Below are 20,902 nucleotides of genomic sequence, written 5' to 3' on the forward strand. Positions count from 1 at the left end.
TTATGAATGGGGGAGAGGCTTTCTGAAAGAGATTGATGGGTCGGTGCCTTAGCTTGTCATCTTAGTGCTTGTGCTTTCTTCTCACAAGCAGTGAAGGCCATCTGGTGTGTGATACTGAGGAACAGATCACTGCAGCATATGGATGTTCCAGCAACCTCCCAATGTACAGTAATGTAGAAAATGCAAGTGGTAGGAATGAAGTAACCTAGCATGATAACATGGACAGACAATGTCACCCCTCTCTAAGAATTGCTTATTTTCCTTTTGAATTTTCCAAGGATCTGGACCCTTTAAAAAGGAAAGACATTGCACTGAACAACAGGCTGCTGCATTTGTGGGTTAGGGAGTAGGAGGATAATACACATGCAGCAGTGTATCAGTTGGCCTTTTCACAGTAGCCATTGTGAGCTGGCCATCTTTGCAACATACTGCCCACCATATATTTACCATTATGTGTACCATACAGTGCAGCAGTCCTTTCTTGAAAGAAGAAGATGTAATTGGGGCATTAAATCCTTGTCGCAAAACCGAGGTTGCACAATAGCTAAAGGAGGAAAATGCCAGAGGGGAACTATTGTATGTGCTTGGAAAATTCAGAGAAACTTAAAGCCGACTGAATTCCAAACAGGAGATTTTTCTACCTGCTGTGATTGTTCTTTTTTGTTGTTGTTGTTGTTGTTGTTGTTGTTGTTGTTGTTGTTGTTGTACTATCTTTGCAACTATTCTTACAAAGAACATGCCATTTTTAAATGGTTCAGTCGGACTAGGGCTGCCAACCTGGGGACGGCCCTTTGACTGTTAAAACATCTCCTGGAACCATTTATCAAATTGTCTTATTTTGTAAATATATCTGATTTAAGCTGAGTTTTCCATTACATAGTGGACAAAAACATTTTGCTTTTCCCTCCATGGTAAAATGGTTTGGCTTGCTGAGCAAATTAAACCCTGTCCTCTGTAAGATTCCTAATTAAATCTGGTGTACAAAAGAAAAGAAAAAAAGGCAGGAAAAAATATAAGAGAATCAATAGAAAGGGGCAAGGAAAATTGTGTACCCCTTTAAAAAAAGAGTTACGCAGATGAAGGAGAAAGATAAAGATAAAAAGGTAAAACGGTGGAACAGTACAGCCACTGAAGACCAGATTTCAATCTAGCATAAATGTTCCTGTAGCTTGTGTGATCCAAACATGGCATCTCTGACAGGAAAAGCTTAGTCTGATATTGAGGAGAGACTGGGAGGAGAGATTCAGCTGCAGTCGATGACATGAGGAGAGACCTGGTGTACTGTACAGGTGAGCACAGCCTCCGACAGTGGTCAAGGAGAATGAAACTCTGTGTCAGACCAGAGTGGGGAAGGAAGACGCATCAAGCGAATAGCAGGAATAAGAGACTGAAATTAGTGACTGGTTATTTCCTTTTTAATGACAAACTCTGAGAGGAGAGCTACTTAGCTCTTTTCTAAAACAAGAAACACTGTGGCGTGGAAAGTTCCATGATGCCCAGCCTTCGCCATCTGACTGTGACGTCCATCAACCACCGCCCAAAATTCAGACAACACCATTGGACTATGTCAACCCTCAACCAGCCCCCGTCGCCCAGCTTCCATCATCGGACTGTGTTATCACCACAACCACTATCGTCCTCATCCAAGCACGGCCTCCTCTGACCTTCACTTCAAAAACCAAGGAATACAAATTTGAGAAAAATACATTATTATTCTGAATGGTTGAAAGTCTTTATCTTACTCGAAATAATTGTTGATGTATGAAATAAGTTACAGACCCAAAGGACACTTATTTTTCCGAAATAGGAAAATGAAACATATTCAGTGCAGAATATTTCAGCACCAACCTTTGACCAGACTAGCTCGGAAATCTCTTAATTGATAACAACTAAATCATCATGAGGAGCCTTTTGAAATCTTAATTCACACACAATTATGTGGGGAGGTAATCATCTATGCAAAGTGTACTTCAGCCATTCCCCTCCAACAGAGGCTAGCCTGATTAACAACCTCTGAACCACCGCACATTGTGGGAACCTCGTTTATAGGAATTAATTTACTCAGCGTATTGGAAGGCTCCTAATTATCAATTGAACGTCATGTATTACAGTAACCCGCCTGACCTCAAATTACAATAGCACCAATCAGAGTGGGGTTAATTCCGAGCGACGATCAATTTGGCCCAATCATTTTGCTCCGCTCCCACGGGTGACTGAGCCACTTTGAAGCAAGCAAACGTATTTCCAGGCAGCCTGATCAACATATTACCTTGTTTTATTGTCTCTGTTAATAGAAGACATTCATCATAACTGTTTTGCATATTGCTTTGCCTCTGTTCACAGTGTGCTAATAGCGCTATGCCGAATGAATTTCCCACTACTGCTTCATTTTAATTGAGCATAATACAAATGGACTCTGACTGATCTTTTTTTTTGTGTGGCTGTTGAATGTATTTTGTTGCTTTCTGGGTCTTGATCAGAATATTTTCTTCTGCTACAACTTAGCTAAAGCCTTGACTTAGCCTTGACTTATACTCAAATAAAAAAAAGAAAAAAAAAAGATTTTTCTCGAAACATTGAGAACTGAAAAGACAAGGACAAAAACATACTTAACTCACTCATTGTAAGAGGTCATAGGTGCATATGTGAACATCAAGTCGTGTTTTCTTTACAGTATGAAAGGGTTCTGAAAAGTGTGTACTCAGAGCAGCCTGAGGAAAAGAGTTTTGACATTATACTTACCCCTACAAGAGCACGCTTAAAAAAGAAGGCCACAAGTTGTCTCCTGAGTACATTTTCTGCTGAACAGCCAATAGCGGACTGCCTTTGAAGGCAAAGTACAATAGAGAGGGAAACAAACGCTTTAACCCAGTGTAAGAAGGTAAGCCTAAACAATGACAGCATGTCCTTGAGTTATAAATTTATAATATCCCTCAGGTGGCACCGAGAGACAGCAGCCTCTGATTGGCTTTGGTTATAAATCATTCATTACAGTTCACATCAATAATTAATATTCCAACCAAGCCTGAATCCTTTATGTAAATACTGTCACACGCTGGAAGGTTACCATTGTAAACTTGCACAGACAGCAGTTTCCAAACTTTTGATTGCCGGCTTAGGATGCCGTGTTTGTCTCTGTATTCTTTTTAACTAAGTCCCTAAATAAGTACAAAGCTATGACGCATAAAGGTGCTGAGAATAACCGACAAACTGAGGATAAGTGAAGTGACTGGTTGATATGGGTGTGCATATTAGGGTTTTTCTTCATGCCAGATTTGAGTTTGTAACGCCATACTTCCAAACGACGTCCAAAGATTCACAACTATGTTTAAGGTCAAGTGACAGGTTTTATTACCAAAAATTATGTCTAATTGGTCACAGCATTTAAAGCATGGGATACATGAGTAGCTGGACAAAGCAAAGTTGGGTTTCGTTACAGTTTACGTTTCTGAACCAATGTCGTAAACTTTTTTTCCCCCCATCATTATAAGCAAGTCATGAACTCATTTTAAAAAGGAAGGTTTTGCAATTATTTGCTCCCGAGTCATTGAAAGGGACTGATCAACTTTCAGAACATTCTTAGTTCTTTCAATTTCTAAATGAAGCTAAAGTCAGATAGCTGAGCTTAGCATGTACAAGATTTATTGTATCACTACTATCAATGAAAACAAAAGAGCAGCACATGACTGACTACAAGTCAAAGCACAAACAGTTGTTTCAATACTTAGAATTTTGAAGGGATTTAAAGAAACTGCATTGTAGAAATTGGTTAGCCTTCTTAAGACTCAACAGAGACAGGCGGGCGAGCTGGTTAAGCTCAGTTTATAGAGCATACGCCCATAGTCTTTGAACTCACCGGTTGTGAGTTTGACTCTCGAACCTTGGTCCTTTAATGCACACGAGTGATTTGTATGCATGAGGGTAAGATGGACATAACATTCTCTCCTCCCCAAACTCACTATGCCCCCTCCCCCAAAGAAAAAAGTAATGGAGCCTGGCTATCAGTTTTGCCATGTTCCTGGTCTTATGCTAAGCTAAGCAAACAAGATGCTGCCTCCTTTTCCGTATTGACTGTAGAAGGGAGTGACGTTTCAACATGTCTATATCAAATTAATTCTTATTAGATATAGTATGTGTTTATAGTATACGTTCAAAGCAAAAATCACAAAATGTGTTTGCCCTTTTTTCTTATTGATTTGGTTAACGTACTCATAACCAAAGAATAAGTCTTAATAAAATTACACTGCTAAAAACTCCACATCCCGAAGCTACCCAGTAGAATTTCAATCAAGAGTTTAAAACATTGGTGGAAAAAAAAGAAGAAGAAGAAAAAGAGGTCAGGGGTCTCGTAACTTTAACACCCTTTTGTTTAGCTTTGATCCTGTACCTGCTCTACGCACAGCAGCGCTGATGATACAATCAATCACAGCTCATTAATGACAAGAAATGGGCTGCTGCAACACGACCATATGGCTCTGGCTCGCAACTTCCATTCCCCCCATCTGGAACCTTCAGCAAAAAAAAAGAGAAAAACTTCTGTGCCTGTCTTTCCCCTAAATAGTTCTGATGCTTTGCCCAAACTTTTCAGTTGTATTTTTCCGCAAAGTTTATCGACCAGTTAAGTCATTGATACTTGTTATTTAGCCAGGAATTTACAAGTAAAGCCAGAACTGGATTCTATTGATACAAATGTGCTGAATTATAGAATAGAAAAATAAATTCAATTGTTTGAAAGAAAAAGTATAAAGGACACATTTTCAAGCAAAAATGCAAAAGAAACAAAAAAATCAATGGGGGCATGTGCTGCTTTTCATTATCTGTTATTGTAATTTTTTTTGGGAATACATTTGGATTTATCACAACAGCAAAGTTTAGAAATTGTTAATGTTTGAGGCTCTGCTGTTGTTTTTTTCCCCCAAAAATGTTTGTTTTAATGGCCAAATTAACCACTTCTGTTTCAAGAGAGTAACTAGCACATTAATTATGAAAGTATTCATTTTTTGCAGGGCTTAACATTTTTGCAAGATTTGGAATAGTGTAGTATCGTATTGTTAATGGTGACTTGCTCAGCATCAGATTCTTCCTTTTGTATCTACCATTGGTAAAACCTAGTGTTGTAGCACAGCAACGATTTTTGAAGGTCTCGTCTTGGAATCTAAAGCGTTTTGACTGGGTCTTGCTTCTGTCTCAGACTGGGCAGACTCTGGATTTTAAATCAGAATCAGCTGAAACTGGATAATGTTCACGTCATTACTGTGTTAAGAAGAGAAATGCATCTGTTTTTGTTTTTGCTCCCTGTTACGGCTGAAACCTTTCTGGTGTTACTGTGAGTGAGTGACACTGCTGTTGATGACTTCGCATTGATATTTATGGTCTTGGTCTTGTCTCAGTTTGACCCCGCCTTGGTCTTGATCCCTACACATCTTGGTCTCGTCTCAGTCTAGGAGCACTCCGGGTCTTGGGTACGTCTTGCTCTCGGTGAGTGTGGTCTTGACTACAACACTAGCAAAACCTCAAACTATCCTCATCCTTGCCGTTGCATGCAGGAGCGAGGGTGCGAATGTTCATTTACAAGTTGAAAACTTGTATTTACAATAAATCTGACATTGAAAGAATGCAGTGTTAAAGCGCCTCTAAGCTCATCGATCGGCACTGATCGAACAAGGCAGGAAGCTGTCTGGCACACAGAGGTTTTTTATTTCAAAAGCACCCTATAAACGTGCACTTTCTTTAATCCCCTCAGTGCTTTGATGCTCTGATCCCTCTGAACTTTTGCTAAAACAACATTTAAGCCGGAGATAGTTTTTTCTCTTTCTATTCTCTCGGAGGGAAAGCTGATATTATTGACTCCTATTAGGTGTCTGCTGCTTTTATCTCCTATTCCATCGACACTTATGCCTCGGCAGCAGCCACTACACTAACTTTCCCTGATGGACACGAGTTGGCACTTGGGTATCCTATAAAATGCTTCAGCAGGTGATAATACGGGCGAGAGCAAAGCACAGGACTGCAGACGGGCACTTTTGTCATGTTAATGTGACCGCATATGACGCTTCGCAAATAGGATTTACTGTGCAGGGCCCCCCTATGAAATGGAATTGCAGTCTCATAAAATGTACTTTTAAAGAAATTGTGTGAGGGAACTCTGGGCAGTAAATTAAACTCCTCTGGCAGGATTAGATGGAGGAGGAGGTGACAGAGAGGGAGGATGTGTATGTGGGGCATATTCGTGAGATCCAGCTTACAGAGGTCACGGATCCGCCTTGATTCGACATCTCTCCATTTCAGCCTTTTATACCATTTTACTGCACCTTTATTTTATTTGTTTTCAGTAACACATGATGAAAATGGAGCTATATGTGCTCATGAAGTAAAGTAGGTTAAATCACAAATGGCAAAAAAATAAAAAAAAACCTTCATTCTTTGCCAATTCACAAGACAGTGTGGGTTTGGCTTCGAGGGGAAAAGTGTGACGTTGATTTGCAGCTAAAGTAACCTGTCTCTCGGGTTACATTCAGGAAATTGAAGACCAATTTTAGCACGATTCTCCACACGGAAGCCTCACAATCCGTGCTCATCAGTGCCATGTATGGCACCATGCTCCATGCAGAAGTCATCGAGTACTTTAACGTTGCTCTTGATCACTGACATTGGAGTGTACTTCAAGAGTCCCTGCACTATGCCTTTTAAGACCTCCTCCTCTATCAACTCCTAAATCCCTGAATCCCCAACCCTTGTGTGCGCGTGTGTATGTGTGTGTGTTCTAAGCTCTCAGCAGATATCCAGCTGCGGCTGCTGATAGGAACTTGGATGAACTCTGGAAAAGCTTGTGTGTAAAGATGCAGGCAAAGTGAGGGGGGGGGGGGGATCACTTTCCCTTACTTTTGGAAAAAAAACAAAAAAAACTTGTCTTTTTAGGCATTTCTTTTCCAACCTTTCCAACCTTTGGCATTGGTTGAAAAAGGACAACACAAAGCACTCAACAACTCAAGGGTCAAAATCTGGTCTTATGGTGAAAATATTTCACTCAGACTTCAAGAAGTGTGCGTTTGGCTTTCTGCTTTCATAGAATTAGAGCATTTTTTGCTATTAAGACCTGCATAAAGTCTGTCTGTTTTGTCTCGAGCAGACTTAACAGTCGCAGCTGGTGCAAAGTAAAGACTTGGACAGCATCCTCCCATTGAACAGGACAGAGCCAAAATAACTCCACGATGGACGCTGACATGTTGCGAATTTGCAACCAGGGTCTTAGCAGATTGGAAGAGCCTCTATATTGACGTCACAACACTGCCGCTGATGAAAACTCACATTTAGCTTTCCAATTAAACGGCCCCTCGAGTCAGTGCAGTCCAGTATTGCAAGTCTGGTGCACGATGCATAACAGGAGCCGCGTTTATCAACAGAGCTGTTTAACATGAATCAAGCACCAGAGGTGTCATGGTTTGGTTTTGTTCTGTGTTTGGTCCTGTTTTAGTTTTCATTATTTCCCTCGTGTTCTGTGTATGTATGTTCCTAGTGTGTTTTAAGTCTAGTCTTTAGTGTTTCCTGTTTTATTTTGTATATCTGGTTGGTGGTGTCAGTGTTAGGTTTTACTTTGTACTTGTCTTCAGTGTTCTGGTCTTGTGTTCATTGTTCCTTGTGTTTCCCGCCTTCCTGATTACCCTGATGTTCCTCACCTGTCTCGTTAGTCTCACCTGTGTCTGATTACCCCTTGTCTATTTAGTCTCTGTGTTTGCCTGAGTTTCTTGTCGTGTCATTGTCTTGTTGGATGTCTTTTGCTGTCGGCTGTTTCCTGTGCAAGTGCCCTGAATTTTGGATTTGGATGTTCTTCGTTTTGGATTTAGTTTTTTCTCAGTAAGTTTTTGTTTTTACCTTTTTGTTAAAATAAATTATTATTTTCTGCAATTGGGTCCTCCTCCCTGTTTCCTACCCCGGATCGTGACAAGAGGAGGTTTGTGATCCTGTGTAAAGCAGCTCTCTCAGAACGCTCCGTTTTGGTGTGTGTCTCTTTAAATGCAATGAGCCCCACCCCAACTTCTCCTGGTAGACATCACTCTTTCGCAACTGAGAATAAAAATGGCGGATCTGTGTAAAAGTTTTAGTTGAGGCTGGTGGTAGAGTTCATGCAGAGATACCAGGGGAGGGTTTTTTTTTTAACCAGAATCCCACTGTGACATCACAAGGACATCAAATTTGAAACAGAGCTTTTTTCTCTGTGTTGTAAGATTTAGGCAGACAACAAACAAAGGACGAGATGGGTTTATATGTTTAAAAACATTGTTAAAAGGGAAATTTTCATGTCATAAGTTGAAAAATATTATATTCAAAACAACGACAAAAAACTTTTGCAATGTGTGCATTTCAATTAGAATGTAAGTTATACAAGTTGTGTAAAAAAAGAACATAAAAAGTTCCACACCTATCCTATTCATACTACGGTACAGCAGAAACAATGATTTTCTGCAGCAGAATGGCACTTGGCGACCAGGAAGGTCAACTTTTTGAGGAAATATTGATTCGTAACAATATTAAAGTTCCAAAAAACCTTTGTATTAATCTGCTCTCCAAGCAGTTTTTGTTCTTTTAGATACGTTGGAATGACAGTTACTGATTTTCTTCTTTCACAATATCAGTTTTGAGGTTGGGTTACATCTAAATGAAAAGTTCAGACCTAAGTGTTGTCAAACTTGGTATACAGAGAACACGCTTACTCTGCATTTCCCCTTGAAAAGTTGGCAGCGCAGCATGGCCACTTTCAAAGTCTCTGTGTCTCTTTTTGTTTCCCACAACTTTAATCTTTTTCCATAATCTGTTTCTTTTACTCCGCTGTATACCCTAAATTTTACATATCTCTCACACCCCATTACAGTTTTTGCGATTTTACTCTCACTTCAATAACACCCCCTTCCTCCCTGCTATTTCATGCATCATTTCTCTGTTTAATTGCTGCTGGCTGAAACCTTCTCCATATTCCCCTGCAGCTCAGCATTCCTCCAGTCCAATGCTATTGCAGCGTCGCCCTATTCAATTACCCCTCGGTAGACTAAACTACACAGGGTGGGCCAGGACTGTTTGGGCTCTCAATCACTGAAACACCACTCTGGACGGAGGCCAAACATTGGCGCCTGGAATGATAAAACAAAGCACTGCAGCATTGTTGATCTGAACTCGAGGTGACTGAGAGGGGAGTGCTGTGCAGTATGACAATCTTTTGTTCGATGTTTTTGTTCTGAGATAAAAAAAAAAAAAATGCAATCCCAAATCCTTGTCAATGTGTGTCCAAACTGAAAAACATCTAAAACCAAGAGATTCTCTGTTAAAGTCAGAGTGAAACAAAGCTAAAGAATCAAATACTTTACTGGTTATTTATCCAAAACAAACCAACAGATGACATTGAAGTTCTCGCCATCAGTGAGCATCAATTGGTGGTGCAATTGCTGTGAGACAGGCATAATATAAATGAAGCGCAAATTCGGTCCAAAAATCAATTTAAGGGAACGAGCTTGTGGGCAGACATTGTTAGACGTTGGCCTCTAACGTGCATGACTTGAGCACCGTCTATATTACAGACGAATTAGCCTAATATTGATGTAGTTTGTGTGCTTCATTATTGCCGCGTACAAAAAGAAAAATACAAAATTCCAACCTGTCATCACAGCATCCCTTTGACGCTCAAAGAAAAGCCCAATACATCAGCACGCTTGATGTCAGAATGGCTGCTCTAATTAGGGCAAGTCTCGCACTTTAAGCATGTATTTATGGATAAGCTGGGTTTTTATTCGAGTCCTTCAGGGGCTTAATGTTTTGTATTCTTTGAGCAAAGTGCCCATTGTTTCATGAAGAGCTGTTTTGAGGGCTACATAAGAACGTCACTGTGTTTTTTCCCCTGCTTATTAGTCTATTATACAGCGCTGTCACTAACACTGGATGATGGGTTGGTTTCCATAGAGACATAACTTGGTCAGTGAGACAAAAGCAAGTGAATAATAATGAAGCAGATGAGTAAATAAATCAGCGTTGCAGAGATCGGAAAATGCGTCTCCACTATGCAGATTTTTAGACGTTTGTCCATATAAGACTTAAAGAGTGGTTTAAATTTGAGCAACAAAAGTGGGTATGCAAACGTTCTATCGATGTAACATGAAGGAGAAAATAACAAAAGCCGGCTTTGTGGGACATTTTTTATCATTCCGCACAGAAAACCTTAATACCCAGCATCCATCATGGTTCCTTAATCAGGCCAGTGTTGTTGTTTTTTTTTTTTTTTAACAGCAGCATTAGCAGAGACAGTTTCAAATACCTCCACAGAACGCAGCTGAGGATATGCTCATATTTGCAATTGTAAGCATGCATATGAATACAAAGCCCAAGTAGGACATTTCTAGGCCAAGCACACATGTACACACACACACAAACACACACACAAACACACACTAACCAGCAAATCAAAACACACAAACACAGCGCTTATCTGTTCCTCTCGGAGGCCTCACACATCGTAACGGCTCTATCTGCGTCTTACACACACACACATATACACACACACACATATACACACACACACACACACACACACACACACAATCCACCGAGGTATCCAGAGTAATTATCAGGCTGTTAATGATTGCTGTGCATCAGCAGTGCTCCAACCATTCATTACAAGAGCTTCTTCAGGCCCCTACTGGGCCCGCGAGACTGCTTATCACGCACCACACCACTTGATGGGCTTAATGCAACCTATTAACCAACAACAGTCTGGATGTGAAGTTTCGCCAGACTCCCTCCCATCTGTAATACTCTGTGATTTATGTTTTTGTATCGCACCAAAGTCAAGCACTGCACGAGATTGATTATCAAATTGTTATCTTCTTAAGAGAGGATGTTGCACTGAAAAAAAAAAACAAAAAAAACAGTTAATTACTCTTGTAAGAGCTACAGTAGGATGTGAGAGGAGCGGTCACAGCTAATCCTCAGTTGAAGTTGTTTTTTTTTTCTTTTTTTTTTTCTTACAGCAAGCCCAGTTTGGGTGTGTGCGGCATGTATGACAAGAGTGTAAACATGATATTACAATGTACGCCACGCAGTCCTGTCCTGACAGCCAGTACCCTTTGGAGTCACCCCGCCTATCCCTCAATCTATCGCAGCCACTTATACATTCAATCCTCCCTCCTGACGCTGACCCGCCATGGCCCTGCGCAGAGGTTTTTATCATGAGATAGAGGAGGTCGATAATGTCTTTCCACATCACAGCAGGCAGGTGTCACCAAGAAAATACTGAGGAGCTGTTCCTTGTGTCTTTCCACGTGAGTGTGTCTTCATGTAAAAGCTTGTTGGGAAAATACACCTGTATGTGGCTGACAAAGTACAGAAAATGTGCATATTTCAATTTCCCACTCTTGGAATCAAACGATTTTGGAATGAACCTAGTACGACAACAAATTCCCATCAGCCCAGAGCTTGTTTAAATCTACAATTGGTTAGCCTTCAAAGCTCGAGAGCACCGGTTTTTCCTCAAAAGTACCCTGCAGCATCTGTCATTTAAAAAAAACGGAAATTAGTGAACTCTGTCTTTTAGTTCAGAAATTCGCCCACTTTGGAAGGCTATGATCGATTTGCCGAGGGCTTTCGGAGAGTCACTATTCTCGAGAAAGTTATCGTCTGAATTTCAGTGCTATATGTGATTCATGACGATCGTCCGTTCCGTCGACTTGTTAGAAGCACGTTTAAACCAACTAAACTATCTCACCTGAAACCCCCAGCAATGAACACGCACAGAATGCGGAATTGTAGAAAGAAAAAAGTTGCAAATGGGAAGGCCTCTGCCATCTTTGTTGACTCTGCTTTTAAGAAATGTTTGCAGAAGGCTCCTTCCTGCATACTTTGAAACAAGCCTACCACCCTTACTTTTTATTTGCATTTTGTTGCTGTCATGTTGGCTGCCTTGCTTTTTTTGCCACGTTTGGGCCCTAATTGTCTTGACCACTTGTCTTTTGTCATTGCTGCTGTATTTAAGGAGCTGCCAAGTCAAACTGTATTCTATCAAACTAATTAGGTGGTTAGCTTGTTGTCCGTTTCTGTTCAACATTGGGACATTGTCTTTGTTGGCAGGACCAAAACACGAGTTGGGCTTCATTGGTTGACAGGCCAGTGGCTGCTGGTCTTTATAAATCTATCTGGTGGCTGGCCTTTTTTTAACCTGGCATGTTGTTCTCATGGGGACACCTTTGGTGTCTTCAGATTGAACATGGACTAATCTTTTTCTTCAGTTCTATTGTTTATTCAGTGCAGATTTATTTGGCTCAAACAGACAATGTGTATAGTGCATTTGCAAATTGAGGGTGCACATGTATTTGCATTTTTTTGTGTTATTAACAACTTTAACTAAGACTTACATAAAAAATATAGCAGGATCTCTGTATCCTTCTCATTACACAAAGAAATAAATAAATAAATCAGCCAACAAGACTGTGTGTTTGTGGTACTGTGCTCTGCCGAGCGATGATATTTCTTTGTTTGGTCACCATGTCATTTTCAATGAACTTTGACTTCACTGAAATGAGCTCAAGCAAATGAACCCATTAGGTACAGCCATTGCATTAATGGTGTATGGTGCAACCTAGGCAAATGACTTCTGTGACCACTTGAACTTTTAAAGTTGATGCTCTGAATATTTTAGGCCACTATTGCACTACTGCAATGACTTTAATAAAATGTATTTACGTTATTTTAGAACACATGAATAAACTTGAGATGAACGTTCGATGTTTTTCAGTAAGCTTTGAAAGCTTGTTTTTTTTTCCTGGCTCTGTGGAGTTTCGGAGGTTGTCCTTGGATAGGGAGCCAGTTACTGTACAAAATAATTTGTATTTTCATTTAAGGCAGGTTGCAAGTCTTTTTTTTTTTTAAGTTCCAACAAGTTCATTTGCAGTTCAAAGTAGAGTCAGACGGTGCCATTTTCTTGACTTTTAAACTCTATAGATTGGTGTTTAATCCATGGAAATCCATGAAGGAGTTCCCTTGAAATAAACGAAATAAAAAAAGCCACAGGAAGAAAATGTGTTCAACGCATGCTGACATGACATTATGTTGCAGAACAGAGATTGGCATCACTAATCATGCATTCAAAAGAATGGCTTTTTAGCGCCTCACACTTTTTTAACATAATTTAGGTGAATTTTGCAATGTAGAGGATTCGAGGAGTTTGTATTTATTGGGAATTCATTGTGAATGTGCTTCATGAAGTTAGACTCAAACAATTACTAGCCAATCAGAAACATGGGAGGGTGGGTTTTTTGCAACACTTCAGCTGTGGGATCAAGTGATGCAGCATGTTTTGCGAGGTGCGCCATGTAGATATATTTTCCGCCGGCATTTGATCAGAATTTAGGACTATTAACCTTGTAAGTTATCGATCTCCCTCGCTCAGTACCCCACACGTATGTCGCAGGACTTTATAATCTGCAGGGGACCAGAGAGAAAAAGAGACAGAAATGTCTAGTGGAAGGTCTTTGAATGCAAAACACAAAACTACAAACAATGTATTTTCCTGTTTTATACAGCTGCTTGCTGCTGATGTGATTCGGCTCTCTCTTGGTTTAGCTGTGGCAATCTCCCCACACACAGGTCACCTGTTGAGATAACATTATGTGCAATTTTTAAAATTGAGTATTGCACGCAGCCACCAAAGACAGTGCGGTTGTCCAGACAGTTGGCAATTATTTTCATGCAGCAAACAGTATCGGCGCTCAGTGCGCGTAAAGGCAGGTGCGAGTGTCTGTCATTGAAATAGTCCAGACCTCTCTTCGAGAAATAAACAAAAAAAAAAGTACCCAGGATATAAAAGATAACCTCTTTACTTCATGACCATGTGTCAGAAATAAATGAAATGTTGGATTATGTTTACATCAAACTAGTAGGCTAACAAACTAAAAAAATAATGCCATACTAAATACTAAATTATGTATTAGCTATACACAGACTACTTGTTTAAATAAAAATGTTAGACATTCTGCATGGCTGAAGTAGTGCAAAAACACTGCAACTCTTCAGTTCACGTTTATAAAAGTCAATTCTTCTGTGTGAACATGTTTCTGATGAACAGATCATGATCAGAACCCATGACAATTAATGTTTGGTCACCCCCAGACCCTCTTTCCTGTTGGTGACAACTATTAAACGGCAAATAATGGATAATATGGACAAGTGAATCTATGCAGTCTTTTTTCTCTCTTTTTTACATCAGGTATCTCTCTTTTTTCACTATACTTGTGTTTGCATCCCTGACTAATGGTGTCCCTCTGGTTTTGTCAATCGAGGGTTATATTTGAGTGAAAACAGGCTTGCCTTCCCCGGTATTAACCCCCACTCCTCCACACTCAGCCGCTACCATGTCGGTTTTTTTTCCTACTAGTTGAAGTTTTCACCAGCGAATTATGTTATATGATAAAACATCTCAGCTGTTCTCAAATGCAATTTTAGTTTCCTTTAACATGTTTAAAAATCCTCTAACAAAGCTTCCGAAGGCTTAAAACAAAAACCTGACACTTCAGTTCATCATGTCATACCTCTCAGACCTTTTTTGTGCACTTTAGTCAAAAGGACAAGAAAGAAACAAAGAATCAGGGTGAGGCTTAGAGCTTAGCCGCCAGTCTTTGAGCGATTGATGTTTGAACAATGGATGACCTTGGCTAGCATATATGTCTCAGGCCCCACCGACAAGAGTAAAAGTGTGTGGAAGTACATTTTTGAAACGTAGATTGGACAAGATTTATCTTTTGGCTGTATTTTCGCCTTGTCTCCGGGCCAGGTCATATTTTCGCACTTAACCTGCTTCCATGTACTGAATCTTTTGCCAGGCCTGGAGAGAAGCTGTTTGTCTCCTCTGTTTTTTGAGGTACTTAATCCTGCCTTTTTTTCCCACCGCTGACATGTCCCTTTACCAAAGCCAAACAGACCCTTTATATTCCAAAACATAAACGCTGAATGTGGCTGTTGATGGTCAAAAGTAGCTTTGCAGTTTGTTCAGTATCACCAATATAAGGTTAAGTACATATTATTTTGCAAGCCATGGCACTTTTCTTTAAAAAATATTGTCTTACAAATCTTTCATGGACAATTCACTTAACCTTGCTTTTATGTAGCACTACTCTGTCTACAAACTCCCCAGTTATGGTAAAAATCCATTCACTTCGTCTTTTTTCCTTGTCCTTTTCAGAAAATGTGTACTCAAACAGGCCATTTGAAGATGTTTCATTTGTGACCTCACAAAGGGCAGTAACCCCTCCCCAAGGTGCTTGACACTCCCATATAGGTGTCTGTTCTGCCCTCTTTTCACTGTAAACAATAGGGCATGGAGCGAGACAGCCCGAGCCACTACACCTTCCAAAAAGGGGCGTGGTTAGACATTAATTTGCATTTAAAGCTACAGACGCAGAAACAGCCTGTTCTGAGCAGGCCTGAAATAAAAGGTCTTTATAGGCAAATTCAGAAGCAGAGTGGATTTTTAAAAAGGAGACTTCACATACATGTTTTGCTATGCTATAATGCTTGTTTGAGGCTATGACCCAGAATAATCTGTACTCTGAAGCTGAACCTGAGAAGCTACAAGCAAACCATGTCGATAACTCACAATAAAATAACGGTAGACTCATTTTCAGCCCACCGCAGTTTCTTCTTTCCCTCTTTTGATGGCACAACAGCTAAAGTAGTCCTTAGCACTCCGAATTTGATATATTCTTGTTTAGTCTAAAGTTCACTAATACATGGCAACATTTCACTTCCAAAGAAAATGTACTTTTCCATGATCAGTATCAATAAAGTGTTAAAGCATGAGATAATATGAACACTTGATGGACATAATTTGTTATTCTAATTGCCTTGCATACTCTTTATTTCAGTCTTTTGTTGCACTTTTTCTTCATTCTAAATGAAGTGAAAAGTAAAGCTAATCATGAAGTGTGATTAATTTTTGACATTTTTAACATCGATTTTATAGACAGTAAATGCATGACTAAAATGTTGCTGTGCAAAAAATTATATATGAAGAAATTTAATACAAACAACTAAAACAGCCGAAGGCTGTTGCTTAGTTATTTAGTCACCTGTACAGGTTTTTCTGTAATTTCCGATGACCTTGGTTAACAACTCCTAATCTGCCACTATCCACCAGAAATAAACGCTGCAATATGCTGAATCTGCACTCTTATAATATCTGGATACTGTTTATTTCTTATTATGAGAATGAGAATGGAAATGGAAAATAATGAACCTTTTTTAGCTGGTGCTGCGAGTCCATGGCCTGAATGCTAATTGACTGATTTGCATCCACTGATAATGAGCACGTTGGAAGACTTGGCTTAAGTGGTGATTATTATTTCCTTTGGTGCTGATACTTCGCCTGTGGGAACTGCTAAGGATGATGCTAAAAGCATTACACACTTCATTCCTCCTTAAAAATACCTTCTTACCTGCTTGTTCTTTTAGTGTGACACTTTTCTTTTGCAAAAACAACTTTATTTTTGAATAAACAGGGGGATAGGACATGTTTACCCACAGAGAGAGAGAGAGAGAGAGTTTTTTAGCCTAAGGCACTACAGCAAAGAAAGAAAGAGGGGCTCTGGGTGTTGGCGAAAAAAAAACACCACACACAAGGTGTCGGTCTCACAATTAAAATATCAACTCCTGGCAGAATCATGTCATGAACCCGGGAGGAAGTTTTGTAGCCGTAGCTTATTCAGCACTGCAAGGCAACACACTCAGCACAACACAGCCCCCCCACATGTCCTGGCAAGCTAATACATTTTTATTACTTGTGTCAGGCCATTTTAAAGGTACCACACTATGCAAATGATGAATTCTTCCCGGGGTGTATTTTCTTGCTGACAGTTTGGGGAAAAGTTGAGTGTCATAATATAGTTTTTTTTTTTGCTTCTAGTCTTGGTTAGAACTTTTTGCCTTCAAATACTGTATCTTAAAGCTATAGTATTGTGTTTTTTTATAGGTGGATATGTGCCAGATCTTCTTTTACAGACTGAAAAGTAAAACTTTATTTGGATGTAACTTATTGGAGACGACCACATTTAACAATCTCAGCCATGTTGTACCAAATGTCAACTTGTTGCTGTGCTTTTAAGACTTGTAATTGGGGGTAGGGATACCTTTTTAATGGTACTTGGTCTGAAAGGAGAAGCTCCAGCAGCCTCCTATAACTCATGTTTCACCCCGGCTCACAGCCTCACCCTAATGGGATATGCCTCAAACTGAACAATAGTTCCATTAAACGCCAAGTCAGAAACAAGAAGTTGAACACCAAGCCTTTCAAACTGGCGAGGGCCTGAAAGCCGAAAGATGGAATTTCAGCTGCTGGAGATTAAAAGCCCAACGCCGCAGATGGAAGTGAAAAAGAAATGAAAAGAGAGAGACACCGACAGAGAGAGCGAGAAAAAAAATGGTAGACGGAGGGAAAAACGAGGAAGCACAGGAGCAAGACAGAGGTGGCAGGCAGTCAAAGTGGCAGTTACACTGTAAATAAGATCTCCCCACAGGGTGCTTAACTCTGGACTGCCTTTGTCTGGCCTTTAATAGCTTACAGGGCTGAGAGAGACAGATTAGAGCAAAACTGCAGGGACACAGAAATATAGGCTTTGTCTACAGCTGGGATTTATCTCCCACCCTCAGTCTGAACTTTTGTTTTCCTGAGGGCCTTTCCTTCTGTTGATTTGATAAAAAAAAACAAAAAAAACCCATAAAACCTGAGTTTTGTCTCTCTTCTTGTCGAGTTTGAATCATTAAAACCTCAAAGAGATTATCGTGAGTGTGTTAACACTCTGCTTTTCACAGAAAGGTCTGCTCGTGCAGAAATGACGGACGCGGGAAGCTGGTGAACTTTTTCAACTTTATTGGGATGCATTTTTCCCCGTCGAAAAAGCAGAGTAGCGTGGAAACGAGAGCAGGCTCATTAATCAAAGTGCAGCCTAAAGGGAAAACATACCGGGCTACATTAATTTTCACAGCAGAGTGGCTGAGGGAAATGATTAATATATTACAGAGAGGAAACAGGTTAAGAAGGCCTGATTACTGTCATATAGCAGATCAATGTGAAGTTATGCATTATTTACCTATTTTGTCATTGCAAAAAGAGCTGCGACAAAGTAGATACATAAAATCTAATGCACCCTTTATTCACTATTGTCCTACTGCCATTTCTAAATGAAAAAATAATGCTTTTCCTAGAATATAGGATACACATCCGGGCTTAAAAGAGAAAGGAGTGTCATTTACATAATACACCTCGCATTTAAATCAGGTGTTTGTTAATAATGAGCTCTTGTGTTTGAAGGAGCTCTTCATTAGTGTGAATGAGCATTTGATTGGCTGGGCTTTGATGTGACTTCACATGGCAAAAAAAGAAAAAGAAGAAAAAACGCATTAGGGTGGCTAATGAAGTTCTAAAAGCGACCCTTCAGTTCAGTCAACGTCAGCGTTTCTTTTGACATTAAAAGTGAACAAGAGACCCCTAGGAGCGTTTGATGGCTTAGAGCTAAAGTTAAAAGGCTTTTTTGGCGTATGGAAAAGTGAGTTGCATGCAAATAAAATCAACGTAGACTCAAAAAAGGCACCACTAAATGTTTTAAGGCTGGATGAGACTTTCGTGGCTTGTAGAAATTGCCTGGAAAGGCGCCGACGAGCGAGTCAATCGATCCACGTGAGGTTTAAGAAATACAACCTCATATAAAATGTGTTATTTTCCTTTTGGAGTTGCCCAAAAACGCACGACGAACCCACACATCTCACAGTGGTCTAAGCAGCAACAACACGAGCACCTGTGTGTTTTGATGGCGGTATGCTAATTAGCTGCTGCATGAACGGATGCTGCTTCAGAAAGAGAGAGGAGAGCCTAATTAATTTTCAGATTCCAGCTTTGATGTGTCTAATTGCTCTAAGCTTCCCAACTTCATTAGTCAGCGAGCTCCCTCGGTGGACGGTGAAGCTGGGTCCCTGCGGTTACCGAGCAGAGATTTACCTGTGTATTTTTAGGCCCTGTTATTATTAGATGCACTGTTGCCGCTGCTGCATCTCAGCCAAGTCTTAAACCAATAAGAACCAAGACACTTTATCAGATGAAACTGTCCTCTCCTAAAGAACTGATGTGATTAATGGTGCATTCAACCTCGATGCCTGTTCAGTATATTAGAAACAAACTAGGTTCATCTTAGTAAATTTACTTGAGCTTGTATAGCGCTTTTCTCGTCTTCCAACGACTCAAAGCGCTTTGACACCGCAGGTCACACCTACCCATTCACACACTGATAGCAGAGGTTTTCTATGTAAAGTTACCATCAGAAGTAACTACCCATTTAACACAATCATGCGCTGCTGACAAAGCAGCAAGAGCAACTTGGGGTTAAATGTCATGTAGCTGCAGGAGTTGGGGATCAATCCCAGAACCTTCGAGTTGAGAAGACTAACTCTATCCACTTATCCACAGCTGGCTCATATGGATGAAAGACAATAACTCCCAGAATGCACAGCACCGCAGGGCACTCCTACTGAATCCACGGTCTTGTATTTGCAGTCTATGGTCTACAATATGACAGTTTCCTCTCCTGATTCCGAATTTCACAAGGAATTGGCCTCTTAGAGATTCTTGACAGCAATGCTTCCATTGGCAAACAGTGAGAGCACCGACACAACCAGTCCACCCCCCAAACACAAAATTTTGCATCATCGGAGGCTCCTTTTCAGACAAGACATTCTTTCCTGTCACAGGGGAAAAAGAGGGGCGGGATGTGCGACCATTCAAAATTACTACAATTTTCGTAATGATACAAATCTTTATGCAAATGGCTGAACTATGCCTTGAAGGACATATAGAACCATGTTGTGTCTTTTTATCGAGTAAAAAGAGTCTGCATTCTCTCGGACTTACTTGAAAGTTCAACCCAAAATCACTGCTGAGGTAAATTGCTCATTCTTTTAAGGAATCCAATCAAGAGAAGAATTTTTTTTTTTCTTTTTTTCCCACAACCATATATGCTTAAACCTGAAAATATTATAACTTGTTGATAAGTCAGAGCTGGGCCATAATTTAGTGATTTCTTATTGTGTCATTTATTTGCCAAGTTTTGTGAAAATCTGGTCAATAGTTTTTTTTATGTTATACTGTTAGCAAACAGCAAAGAAATGGCACCAAAAACATAACCTCCTTGGCAGGCGTAAAAAAACGGCTACTTGTGTTTTTGGGATAAATTAAAGATTTGGCAATATACAATTTCAGCATTAACAGAAAAAGCTTTGTAAGAACAACAAAAAAATTGTTTCCTGCCTCAACCTTGGTAATGAGTTGAATATTATCAGTGTTCAGTTATCTTGTTCAGAATCTATAATCAATCGAAAATCATGGTTACTAAGTAATCCTACATTTCAGAATCTGTCTAAGGGTTTACATCTGTTGCATAAAGTGAGGTCACTAATTATTCAATTCAAATGTATAATCACGAGGTCAGTTGTCAATTCCCTGGAATATGTTTAATACTCATCATGTGAAGCCATGATGAAGGCCTGCTATGTGACTTCTATACATGTCATACATCTCACAGTGCAAACCATGATGTAGAAAAAAGAGACCATAACAACACACCTCAGTCTGCTTTTTACAAGTTAGGTAATTTGGGTAGTTTGAATAAGGAGTACTTGTCCTAGTCGTGAAGTTTTTGTTACAATGGTTTAACTTTAGTCAGGGCAACAAGGTACTATATCTTTTTGGATACAAACATGTTACATTCCCAGCTTTTTCAACATACTCTATAGCAGCTGATTTTCACCATCAAGGTGGAAGGCTGAGATGCTGCTATATTGTTCTACTTGTGTTCAAGATTGTTAAATGGTGCAAAAAAAAAAAAAA

At 39.9% G+C, this 20,902-nt stretch overlaps 1 long non-coding RNA gene across 4 annotated transcripts in view; it reads right to left on the reverse strand.

Moving 5' to 3' along the window:
* The window catches only part of LOC306841557, a 182,914-nt gene that overhangs the window by 137,971 nt on the left and 24,041 nt on the right, over positions 1 to 20,902 (reverse strand). The gene's annotated exons all lie outside the window — the stretch shown is intronic.

The sequence above is a fragment of the Symphodus melops genome, assembly GCF_947650265.1.
Source record: "Symphodus melops genome assembly, chromosome: 20".
Classification (NCBI taxonomy): Eukaryota; Metazoa; Chordata; class Actinopteri; order Labriformes; family Labridae; genus Symphodus; species Symphodus melops.